Source organism: Trachypithecus francoisi, unplaced genomic scaffold (genome assembly GCF_009764315.1).
Source record: "Trachypithecus francoisi isolate TF-2019V2 unplaced genomic scaffold, Tfra_2.0 Lachesis_group9, whole genome shotgun sequence".
NCBI lineage: Eukaryota > Metazoa > Chordata > Mammalia > Primates > Cercopithecidae > Trachypithecus > Trachypithecus francoisi.
In genome coordinates, this window is record NW_022681474.1 from 74883665 (window position 1) to 74897224 (window position 13560).

The 13560-nt window shown below is 38.2% G+C and overlaps 1 protein-coding gene across 1 annotated transcript in view; it reads left to right on the top strand.

The window, feature by feature from the left end:
• Nucleotides 1-5424: 5424 nt before the first annotated feature.
• The window catches only part of FAM13C (family with sequence similarity 13 member C), a 141597-nt gene continuing 133461 nt past the window's right edge, over nt 5425-13560 (top strand). Inside the window, exon 1 of the mRNA XM_033208698.1 lies at nt 5425-5849. The gene's annotated coding sequence lies outside the window, so the exon portion shown is untranslated. The remainder of the gene's footprint in view (nt 5850-13560) is intronic.

Here is a 13560-nt window from a genome sequence, read left to right on the forward strand (position 1 = left end):
ACACTGGCTCAGCTCACAGCGCAAGCGAAAGGAAGAGCTGGCACCCCGCCGCGGCCCAAGTGCGTGAGAGCGAGCGGCGAGTCCCGGCCGGCCCCACCAGGCGCACGCTCCAACAATGCTTTCTTATCAATTGTCTTAAATTTGACTCTTTCTCATGCATGGTATAAAAATATTTGGATTTAAAAACAAATCCATGTTCATCCCTCTCTACGGCTTCTGATTTTATAGGATTTAATCACTTCTCCCTCTGCCTTTGTCTTTTGGGAAAAAGAATCCTAACTTTTCTATAGGACTTGCCTTGTAAATGTTGAGAGGTCAGTTAACTATAGGGTTTTCTGTTTTATTCTTTAGGGAGACTCAAGGGACCTAAGTTCATAAGATTGTTCTCCATATCCTTGGTGCCTCACCTGTAAAGACCACCCCACTTAAAAGGAAGCCCCTTAAGAAGGGCAAGAGGCTCAGTCCAAGAGCTATTGACCATGCCATATAACCCTCCACTGGGCTCCACCCTCACGCCCTGATATTTCTATTCCGTGGTTTCTCTAAAGTTTTCATATTTAGGTCTTTAAACATAATTTTCCTTAATACTCCTTTTTCATATACTATATTTTCTACTTTTACCTTTGTATGTCCTAATTCCTGCTGTTAATCCTTAATCTCCCACATTTATATGGATTTTTGTCTAAAATTTTGTTTTATGGGTTTTTCATCCTTTATCTCTTTTGCTTTCAGGATTTTATTTTTTAATCTCATTGACCACTGGCCTTTTACACTTTATTCTAAACATCATGTATTTTCTTTTATTATTTTCAACTGTTAATCTCTTGTCTTCACCGGGATTTTTATTCTCCCATTTCAGTTTGTACTTTACTCTTTCTTTCCCCCTTATTCTCAGTGTTTTAATGTTACTTTATTTTTAATCTCCTATTCTTCCTTAATTATTAAAAATCAATCACATATTTTTCCTTAATTAATTTTATGTCATGACTGACAAGAAGTGTGATTATAAATGTGGTAGCCACAGGGGGACCTGTGCTAGAAATAATGAGAGGAAGCTTTCCTCTCCTCTTGGTCAATCCTGTCTTTTCAGAGCTCCTCTTAGAAATATCATTGCTCGTCTTTCTACTGTACTGTCAATTTCTTTCTTATGATTTCATAAGAGTATTTAACATGTATCGATTATGCATTTATTACAGTGGAGTTATTCAGGTCTCTGGGGACCTGAATTTGGGGCATAGAAGTGGTCTCATAGGCCCCATCCAGAATGAAAGTGAAGAGGAAAATTGATTAGCTATAAAACATTCTTTATATGAAAAATTTCTCACAAAAGGCACCTATGAACTGAGATGATGGTGGTGTATATAGTGGCTTAGGAAAATATTCCAGATTACTTCACTCCCTGGTGACTACATTGTAGAAGCTTCCAGGTTGTGTCATCCACACAGCTGATACACAATGTAAATAAAACCTCCTGGACTTATACAACTCTGGAGACCTGCATGTCTAATTTTGGTGTCAGCACCATTTTTGTATCAAGTTAGCCTCTCTACTAATCACCATCCTCGGTGTGATTTTTTACCCCATGGGAAAATAAACACATTTTAACATGTAGCCATGCTGGCCCACAGTCCGTTACCCATATCCAGACTGTGAGCTTAGGGAGCTGAGAGAAGTGGGGTGAACCAAATCTTTAAAACTCTCTTGTGACCTATTGCTAGCAAAAGCCTGTTTAAAACTTAGCTCCTGATGCCTCAATGGAAAGCTTATCCCTTCCTTTTCTGTCAATGATTTGAGCTTAAAATAGGTCCATCTTCATTGTGTCATGCAAATATGGTACTCATCCAAGTGCCTGCTTCAAAATAAACCTTGGCCAGTTTAGAGGGGAAAATGAGAACATGAAAAGACTATCCAAACCTTTTGCTAAGTCAAATTTAAATATTATTATAAATTCCTTATCACCTTATAAAAACCCTCAGGTTTAATAAATTGATGTAAGAAAAACTGAGTTTGGATAAAATATTTGGCCATAAGGGCAGCCTATGAGAAGCTGGTATCAGATGTGTGAAGCTAAGATCTTGATGGCTACTTGGCAGGAGGGGTTCAGACTTTTTAGTTTTAGAAATCAAGCTCAACACTCCAAACACTGAGTATCTATAGATGCTAATCAGCTCTTTCATTGCACAGCTCACCAAACAAGCAAACAAACAGAAAATCTTACAATCCAGGTAAAACATCTTAGGAAGATTTCTTTCCAATGAATTTACCTTTATCAAAGTAATGGCAGAATACCATTTGGCCAGACCCAGAATGTGGTTATTTCAGTGTTTTTCAAACTGTGTCCAGAAACATAATCTATAAAGTCCATGTATTTTCTGTGAGAATTTTGAGTATTTTTATTGATTTCAGTTAAAAATTTTTAAAAATAAAATTAAACAAACCTTCAATATAAGCACTGTCTGAATTATCTGAATGACGTCCTGAAAACCAAGCATTTCCAAGACAGCTCAGCACCTATACTGGCAATTGTGTTAATGTCCTTGGGTTGGGATATTAAATTGGAAATTTATACTGAAATGCCAAGAAATAGTAGAGTCAGATAAAAACAGGATGGGGAACCAACCACCAGGATGCAGGTTTTCAAATAAAATATTTGAGAATTGGTTATGACTTTTGGATTATTCAACCAGATTGGGAATAGTAAAAAACAGAAAGACTGAAGATTCAGTGGGAATATTTTGAGAATTTATTTGGAGTAAGCTGTGTTATGTAATATGCACATGCACACATGTGCGCATGAGCATGCATACACACAAACACAAACACACAAGATAGAAGTGCTTCTTCCATCACTATGAACATTTTGAGGGATTAAGTCCAGGAAGGCTGTAATAGCCTATACAGCTTAGTATTAAACCATGGATGCAGAGTGAGCTTGTATATAATTCACACCCAAGAGAACCCTGTACATTTTTTTCTTTATAAAGAACATACATATTACTCAAGCTGTAAAGTAAAAATGGTTCATTGATTGAAAGGACATCCTTTATTCTTTAAAAATAAATATCTGTTACCTTATTATTACACATTTATTTTACCTTATTCATGTAAAATATGTACTGCTTTCTTGATTGCAACTCTGGGTTTTGGGGGCTGGGAGCCAAATTAAAGAGCAAATAAATGCTGTTTTACTCATCATCACCTGGAGGAGAATGCTTTCAGGACAAACTGAAGCAAGCTCAGTGCTTTTATCCACTTTTCCTCAGCCTTTGATTCTAGGCACAGATATCAGTTGTGGGCTCAGTTGATGAGCTTAAAATAAACTCTTTGTTTCTGATGCATGTACAGTCTTAAAATGATTGCAAGTGTGAGAGTTGATCGTTACGTTCTTTTGATTAATCACATAGCAATTTTCATCTCAGGAGTGTGTTCTGTCCATTTTCCTTTTAATTCAAAGCTCCCTGATTTGAAGCTATTTTGGATGAGATAGAGATGCACCTCCTTTCCATAGCATGTAGAGGAATAAACCTTTTTTATATGAAGATGTCATGATTCAGCAGTGCCCTTGATGGATAACCAAACCAGGCCTGTAATTACTGCCAAAAAAGAAGAGATTCAGGTCAAATATTTTAATATTAAGACTGGGCACAGTGGCTCACGTTATAATGCCAGTGCTTTGGGAGGCTGAGGTGGAAGGATTGCTTGAGGCCAGGAGTTTGAGACCAGCCTGGGCAACATGGTGGGACCCAGTGTCTACAAAAAAATTAAAAATTAGCTGGGTGTGGTGGCCCATGCCTGTAGTCCTCGCTACTTGGGAGGCTGAGGCAGGAGGGTCTCTTAGACCCAGGAGTTTGAGGTTACAGTGAGCTATGATTGTGCCACTGCCCTCCAGCCTTGGAGACAGAGCAAGACCCTGCCACACACATACAAACAACATTTTAATATCAAAGATACTATTCTGGAAGAATGAGATTTGCCCTAGCATTTAATTGTGTTGTAACCAATACTTCTACATGGCAAGTTTTAATTTACCAATTATGTCGTGTCATATTTTGCAATGGATCGATTTTGGAGGGTAGATCAGAGTGCACAGTTTAAATATTATCTGGCTTTCCTGACAGTTATATTTTTAATGGCACTGGTGGGCATCTGATGCTTTACAGGTTTTCCAGTATAAAACTATTTTCGCTATAATTGGTGGTATGGAGCAGAGGCTCAACCTACTTTTTCATGTGTGTACTGAATAAGAATCCAAACAACCTCTTGAGGAGCCCCCTGCTGGTGCAAAGGTCTTCTTTCATCTCAGAGGCAAGAGTGATGCATTCTTCCCGAGTAGCTGGGACTACAGGCGCCCGTCACCTCGCCCGGCCAGTTTTTTTTTTTTTTTGTATTTTTAGTAGAGACGGGGTTTCACCGTGCTAGCCAGGATGGTCTCGATCTCCTGACCTTGTGATCCGCCCGTCTCGGCCTCCCAAAGTGCTGGGATCACAGGCTTGAGCCACCGGCTGAGGCAGGAGAATGGCGTGAGCCCGGGAGGCGGAGCTTGCAGTGAGCTGAGATCCGGCCACTGCACTCCAGTCCGGGCGACAGAGCGAGACTCTGCCTCAAAAAAAAAAAAAAAAAAAAAAAAAAAAAAGTGATGCATTCTTGTCAGTCTCAGTGTCTTTCATAAGAGAATATTAGCCCCACTGCATCTCTGTTGGTTGTTAAAAATCTACATTTCCGGCCGGGCGCGGTGGCTCAAGCCTGTAATCCCAGCACTTTGGGAGGCCGAGATGGGCGGATCACGAGGTCAGGAGATCGAGACCATCCTGGCTAACACTGTGAAACCCCGTCTCTACTAAAAAATATAAAAAACTAGCGGGGCGAGGTGGCGGGCGCCTGTAGTCCCAGCTACTCGGGAGGCTGAGGCAGGAGAATGGCGTGAACCCGCGAGGCAGAGCTTGCAGTGAGCTGAGATCCGGCCACTGCACTCCAGCCTGGGCGACAGAGTGAGACTCCGTCTCAAAAAAAAAAAAAAAAAATCTACATTTCCACATCTAACAAGAAATTTTGAGTAACTATAGCCCAGGGCTTGACAGCAAGCACATAGGCCATTTATTGCTTTGTTATTCAAGCCCTGCTCCCCTTTTCTGGTAGCAGCAATTGTCTTCCTTAGAAAATCACTGACCTACCCTGTTATGGACTGAATGTTTGTGTCCCCAGCCACCAAGTTCGTATGTTGAAGCCTTAATCTCCACTGTAGCTGTATTCAGAGATGAGGGCTCTAAGGAAGTAATTAAGGTTAGATGAGGTCATAAAGGTCACTCCTGATCTAATAGGATTAGTGTCCTTCTAAGAAGAGGTACAAGAGAGCTTGCTCACTCTCTCTGTCTCTCTCTCCACACAGGCAACAAGGAAAGGCTATGTGAGGACACAGCAAGGAAGTGACCATCTGCAGGCCAGGAGGAGAACCCTCCCCAGACACTGAACTGGGGACTGCTAGCCTTCGAAATGTGAGAAATTTCTGTTCAAACCACCCAGTCTGTGGTATTTTGTGTCAGCCTGAACTGACTAATACACATTCCTTCCTCCAGCCAAGGTTTTCTTGTGTTCATTTCATTGTATAATGCCCTCTTCCCCTGACCACAGTGTGGCCCTGACTCAAACTAAACCAATCAGAGTCCCTCTTGAAGATTTTTCAAATTGAGACAAAAAGGAAGAGGGCACAGGGGAAGTTGAAGATGTCATTTTGAGTTGCCAGTGGTGAGGACTCAAGCAGGGTCCAAGAAGCCAGTCTGAGAGAATGAAGCTAAAATTCCAAGAGAAGCAGAAATAACACGGAGAGAGGAGAGATTCCTCAGAGACATTTGGTAAGAAGCAAATTGCCTAATGGATATGCAGCCCATTCACTCTCCTATATATCTGCTTTCCCAAAATTGTGCTTCAGAATAGTATCAATGTTCTACATTGGTGCTTAGTATTAGCAGCAACCCCGTAACACTGTTATAATTTTTTAAGACTCCTGGAGATGTTGTACATGATATAGTGTCTTTTTTTTAAAGGTGAATAAGGTAAATATATTTCTAGTTGGAGGCTGTAAGACTGTTTTTGAGGAAAAACTTCAGTGAAAGGAGCATAGGATTGGATTTAGACGCTAGATTTCAAGTCAGGCCCTACCACTTAGAAGCAGTGTGAGTGCTCGGCAAAAGTAAGGGCATTTGTGAAGTAAAAGTAAATAATGTGTGTCCTACATATCTCACATTGTTGTTGTCAGCCAATATGTGTACAAAGTGCTTGGTAAAGTAGGAACCATAAATAATTGTGATTCATCAGTTCCAATCCTGCTTTTACCATGAATTTCAAGATAACTTTTTCACTGTCTTCTTTTTTCTTGCTGCACAAGAGTTCCAAATATTGCTGTTTGGAGAAATCTGCACCTTAATAAGAGCAGTTGCTTGTGAGAAAAAAAAAAGTCAAGACTATATGTGAGATGGGTAAGCATTTCTGTTGGCCTGGAGTGATGGCGGTCTTTTATCTGCCATCTAGCTCTAAGCTCTGGGCTCTGAATCCTTTGTGCAGGTAAATACCAAGATTGGGTTTTGAATGTTTATAGCAGAATAATTTAATTTGACTCACTCTAGGGCTGATTGATTATCAGCATGTTGTTCATTCCTATTTTAAGTCTGTTTTGATTCAAACCTTGGATTTCTCTCTTCAGGACTGTATGTGTACATGTGGGGTTAGGGGTGACAGAGAGAAGGAGAAAGAAAGATTTTTATGTTTCCTTTTAATAAATACTCATTGAAAAAATTATAGAATATGAAGGAAATAGTGATATAAACTAAAATTTACTCTATAACTCTCCTATACATAAATCCTATTAGCTATGAGTTTCTTTTCTATATGCAATTATGTAGTTGAGATTATGCATATATACAATTCTGCATCCTAGCTTTTCAAAATAATGTGAGAGCTAGGTAATTTCCCAAGGTCATTAGAATTCATTGAAAATATAATTAATGGCTATAAAATAATTCATAATAGATGGAGTGTATATAATATTGATTTCTATTTCATTATTACCTTATTTGTAGGTGAATTACAAATTTTTGCTATTATATTAGTTTGGAGCAACAGTAATTTTGGTTTTTGCCATTACTCTTAATGGTGTGATTAATAAAAAATCAGTACTCTTTAAAAAGAACTTCCCATTTATTTGTAGCACTTCTTTTACTAGGTGTGGGAACTCCTCCACTTACAAATAGATTCGTCCTGAAGAAAGCATGTAAGTCCATTTGTTCTTAAGTCCAAAGGGCCCAGCAAAGGTATTACCATCTGTTCGTGGCAGGCAAAGATAAGAGTTCTTTTTTTTATCTAGATTTTTAAATTGAAAGTTCATAAGCAGGTGAGCTTTTGTGCTAAATTCTTAGACACTGAGTTTGCTTCTAAACTTTTCCATAGAGCTAACCATTTATCTAATTTTATATCTTATTTTTATTCAAATAAGATACTATACTGAGTATATAGACATATTTGTTGCAAAAATATAGAAAATATATAAAATTGTAAGAAGAAAGTTAAAACTAACATTATCTATTGCTGTACTATATCTAATCTTTTAGTATATTTTAATCTCAGTGTGTATTTGTATTTTCCCCCATATAATTAAATTTAGATTATTTATGCATTTTGTTTATGGAAGTCATCCTATGAAAATCAAGCCTGGTGGTATGCATTTCACATCTGAGTATATGAGTTACTATGGTCCAGCTCTTACATTGTGTCCTCTCACCTTACCCAGTCCTATGATCTTATGGCAATAATAATCAGGGAGCTGGTGCATGGAGTATGTGTTGTGGTCTGTGGACAGAGCAGATGTGAGGTCAGACTCCATACTACATCTACTAACTCTGTGACCTTGTGCAAAGTTTAACCTCTGTGAGCCTTAGTTTCTAGACCTAGAAAGCGAAGTCGATAATAATACCTACTTTTCAGGGTTGGTGTGAGTATCAAATGGAATAACGTACATGAAAAGCAAAACGTGACCTATTACCTTTGTTGACTAAGAAGCAAAAGATTTTGTTAAGTGGAAAAAATGGTGAGTAGAGCATGGAAAACAAATGTCAGTGTACTCTTAAACCACAGAAGCATCAAATCCAATATCTGTTTGATTTCAGGAAATATATTTACATGTTGTAGCATTTTGCTCATCTTTTACACCTTGCCAAATCTATACTAGCTTAGAATCTTGTGAAAAATTTATCTTTGTAAGTAATAGCGCTAGATTTACATAGTTATACTTTCACTCATTCATTCATTTACTCATTAAATAAAATATTAGTGAGTATCCTATTGTGTGTGAGGTACTGTGCAAAGCCCTAGGAATAAAATGTAAGTAAGACATAGAAATTGATCTCAAGGAGCACACAGTCTGGTATGGGAAACAGATGTGTAAGCACAATCTCACGACCACAGTACAAACAACTTACAGAGGGAGCAAAATAAGGAAGAAGTTAATTCTGACTGGTGGTTGTGGTGGATGTGGGAGTCATGGGAGATCACACACACACACATGCACCCACACACAGTGGCACTTGAATAACTTGTACATGCAATGAATGAGGAGTGTTTCTTCTCAACTAGGAGGAAAACGTATGCAAAGGCCAGAGAAAGCATGCTTGGAGAAGAAAGAAGGAAAAATGGGTAAATCCAGGCTAGGGCAAATAAAAAAAGATTTTGTAAGAAATGAGGGAATTTAGTCTGGGATTTGTCGTGGATGTGTATGTATCAGTCCAGCAACTTGGAAAATTCTCCTTCTCCCATTCTTAGTTCACATCATTTAAATAGAGCTGACTTTTTCTCCTGCCTTGAGTGCCAATAGATGTGACTTTCATTAATTAAAAACTGAAAAAGTAAATTATTTAATAAAGATATATTGTTGGATTGACAAAGTCTTCCAAAATGAAAAGGTCATGGAGAAAATTAATTAAAGGAACTCCTGGCTTTGACAAAGTTTGAGAAGCACTAACCTATATGATGATGAACATGCCTCCAACTCTAATATTAAATTCAGTGTCATATAAATTAGGAAATATATGTAATCTTGGCAGCCAAAGTGAGATATTTAATTTGTGGAAGAGGAAGCATAAAGTCACACTGACTAGAAAATTAAAACGTTTGCTCTTGTATGAAGGAGTCGTAAAAAAATAGGCCAACTCATGTCAACTGTGTGGTCCTCAAGGGTCACATGTTTGTTTTTTGTGTTAATTATTTGAATAAATTAGGTTAGAATAATATTTTTCTCATGATTTCTCTGGGGTCAAGGTATATTTCTTTACCTTTTGCTCAATTTTTGGTAGAGTTGGTTAATAATTAGATATAATTTTATCTAATAATCTAATAAAAGATATAATTTTATCTAATAATTTTATCCATAATTTGGTAAAGCTGGTTAACAGTATAATATGAAATGAAAGAATATATTTCTAGCAAATATCCTGAATTCCCTTAGAGCGGAGTTGGGTATTCCTATAAACCTTGGTTCTAATAATTTCTTTTTTTTTTTTTTTTTTTTTTTTTTTTTGAGGCGGTGTCTCGCTCTGTCGCCCGGACTGGAGTGCAGTGGCCGGATCTCAGCTCACTGCAAGCTCCGCCTCCCGGGTTCACGCCATTCTCCTGCCTCAGCCTCCCGAGCAGCTGGGACTACAGGCGCCCGCCACCTCGCCCAGCTAGTTTTTTGTATTTTTAGTAGAGACGGGGTTTCACCATGTTAGCCAGGATGGTCTCGATCTCCTGACCTCGTGATCCGCCCGTCTCGGCCTCCCAAAGTGCTGGGATTACAGGCTTGAGCCACCGCGCCCGGCTCTAATAATTTCAAAATAGGGAAATTGCCAAATTGTGTCAGCTTTTTAGTGTTTTAATGCCATCTCAGGAAAAAAAAAAATCAAGTAATAATCTACTGCTACTCTCTTAGCCTTGTCATCCAACTTAAAATGTAAAGCCAGCTTCCCATCTCACAACAAGGACAGAACAATGGTGAGAACAATGGCCAAAACAGTACCAACAGCTCCAGTTATTAATGGAAGAAAGGATTTTGAGGCACAGAGTTCAGGCTACCTGGGAATTCCCAGTGAGCTACAATTAAGAGGAAAGAAAATCTGGCCCAGAATGCTTACTTTTCCATTAGTAATAAAAGTATTTATGTCATCATTGTTACTGCTCTTGCCATAGTTATTAATCTTAAAGGTTTCTCAACTATCTGTTGGGAGTGAGAAAATAAATGGAGTGGTTCTTTTTAGGTAGGATTGAATATAGGACTTAGTTCAGAGAAACCATTCCTAATGCCATCAATTTGAAGTTAAGATAAAAGATTTTTCTAGGCATCTCACCAGCAGTGACATGGTAATGGAAGCGTGGTTCTTTTTTTTTTTTTAATCCAAGAAAGGTATGAGACTGGAAATAAATGTATAGGTACAAAAAATATTTTGTTAGAGGTTCGGGTGGGAGAAAGAGGTTCTCTGGGTGTCTGAGTCACATTATTTTGCTGATTTCTTTTAAACAGGAAAAAAAGGAGACATTTTAACTTGACACAACTCAGTGAAATCAGCTTGATCCAGCTGTCTAAAGCAGCAGAAATGATTGCAGCTGGCTAATCTCTAATTATAGAATCTCTATTGCTGGTGATGTAAGTGGCTGAATCTGTGGTTTGACTTCTATGATCCCTGGCTTTATGAAAAACTGGGATTTTTCGATGTTTTTTTCCCTCTGCATAATAAACTAAACACATTTAAATTAACTCTTGAGGCAAATATAATTAAGAAACTGCAGATGATATTTTTGTTCCTTTTGCTGACCAGAGTATGCCCTAACTGTGACTTTGGATAAAGCTATTAAATGCTGTTTCCATGGGATTCAGTCCAGAGCATTCAGCTCTGACGTCCTAAGGTATTTGGAGAGGCCAAGGTCAACATCAGCAATTTTGAGTTTTAAAGAAAGTTTATTTCTTTAGTGATTTGTATTTAGAGAAGATTTCAGACAGAATTATTGCATTTCGACTTTACTCTTAACTCTTCATTGATCATCTGCTTTTCTCATTCCCACTCTGTCCACTAACTGATTGTTTTGCAAAGACTGGTTTAATAGGAAACAAGCATCAAGGTTCAATCTAGGTAAGTTATGAATATTAATCTACCAGTCTGAGGTTTGCTATAACAAAATATCATACACGGGGTGGCTTAAACACAGACATTTATTTCTCACAGTTCTGGAGGCTGGGAAGTCCAAGATGAAGATAGTGGTTGATTCGTTTCTAGTAAAGACCCTTTTCCCAGCTTGCAAGTGACTTATTTCTTGCTGTGTCCTCACATGGTGGGAAAAGAGAGCTAGCACTCTGGTCTCTTCTTATAGGACCACTACTTTTATAATAAGGACACACCCTCAAGACTTCATCTAAACCTAATTACTTACAAAGATTCTGCCTCCAAATGCCATCACATTGGTGATTAGGGATTTAACATATACATTTTGGAGGGTTATAAACATTCATTCAGTCCATAACAGGAAAACGTTAGTTAGATTAGGCTTATCAGACTATAATCCTCAACTTGTCACTTTAAGAGAGGAAACAGCACAGATTTGTTTGGTTAAAGGAATCTCAGGCACTCCCATGATGGTCACCACTCAGTGTCCCATAACATCTTTGTGTCTGGTATTACGCTATCATAATTAATGTTGGAAATGTTGCTCAAAACACTGAAAAATTTTTTGATACTAAACAGTTAATATGCAGTGTGTTCTCTATATAAATTCATAAACCTGGACTCATAAATTAAAAAGGTTTTCAATTGGTTTTGGAGTAAAAAATTTCAATTTCAATTACAGGCAAGTCAGGAATTTGATATAATTGGTATGCTCTATTCCCTTAGTATTTTAGCAATACATCATCTGGCTTCATAAAATATACAATTTCTATTTTGAGTTTTAAAATCACCAATTGTTAGATAAATTTAGCCATTCTTTGCCTCCCAAACCAATCTGTTAATGAACAATCATCAATCCTAACTTAGGAAAAGTATCTTTTTCTTGATCCATTAGAAAGCAGAGACTAAGGCAAGGATTAAAGTGCTGAAACTTTATTTAGAAGGTATAAGCCTGGGGATGCTGGGGTGAGGAAGAAGGAAGTAAGTCATAGAAAGATGCAAAGCTATGTGATGTGATGTCTCCATGCTAGCTACCGAGTTCCAATGAGCCATGAAAAGAAATGGCTGGTCATTCAGGAGGCATGGTCACTTAGCATGAAGGATTTCTCCAGAAGGGCTTGGAGGACATGCACCTAAATGTAGCCTATGGAAATGGGAAAGGAGGGCAGAGGTGTCCATCTGGCTTGCCCCTGTTACCTACTTTCCACTGGTCAAGCTTCACTCTGCAGGGATCGAACTCCCCTACACTTTGCAATGTGCCATCAGACCCCTTGACAGCTTAGGAAGCCACTTTGGCATTTGAGTCTTGAGGCACAGGGGTCATTTGGCATGAGGAACATAAGGGCCATGGAGGCCCAAGAATTTAACTCACACTTTCCATCTCAAAGACCTTAGTGATAGCAGCAGTGATGGTGTGGTCTGGAAGGCAGATGTTGCCCGGAAAGCAGGGGCAGTCAAGCCAATCCAAGTTAGCATACAAGGTTCAGTCTGACACAAGATAATTCTGCCTAATTTTAAACTTTGTAATATGAGAAATTTAGAAAAATGTAAAAAGATAAGAGAGGTATGAAGTTGAGAATTTTGTAGGGAAATATATCCATTCTGAAACATTTAGGGGAAGAGGATTAGATTAAGTCAGGATTCTCCAGAAAAATAGCACACATGCATACACACACATAATGAGATTAATGATAAGGTATTGGTGTATTTATGAAGGTATTGGTACAATTATGAAGCCTGTTAAGTTCAACATCTGCAGAGTGGGCCATTGGTATGGTACACACACACAACTGATATTCCAGTTTGAAGGCCATCAGGCAAAAAGAGCTGATGTTTACAGTTGTCTGAGGGCAGTCTGTGGGGAAAACATTTCTTACTATGGGGAGGATCCGAATTTTTGTTGTATTCAGGTCTTCAACTGGATGAGGCCAAACACGTTATATAATCGTAATCTGCTTACTCTACTGATTAAAATGTTAATCTAAATTAATGTTAAAATCTACTAATATAAATGTTAATCTCATCCAAAAACATCTTCATAAAATCATGCAGAACAATTTGTGACCAAATATCTGGGCATCCAGTGGCCCAGTTAAGTTGACGCATAAAATTAAGCATCACAAGGGTTTATCCATCTTGCTAAAAAAATTAGTGCGAAATAGTAGGAAGGTATTAAAGTTAAAGAGGTCTGAATCTAAACCCAACCTCCACCAGTTACTAACTTTTTGATCCTAGGTAAGTCAATTGGTACGTTTGGGCCTTAGGCTCCTCATCTATAAAATGTGGAGGATTCGTTGTCTAAGGACTTTACAGCTCCAAAATTCACTGACTATTTAATTCATAGCATTCACCTACCAAAAATGTGTTATAAAATGATGAGAAG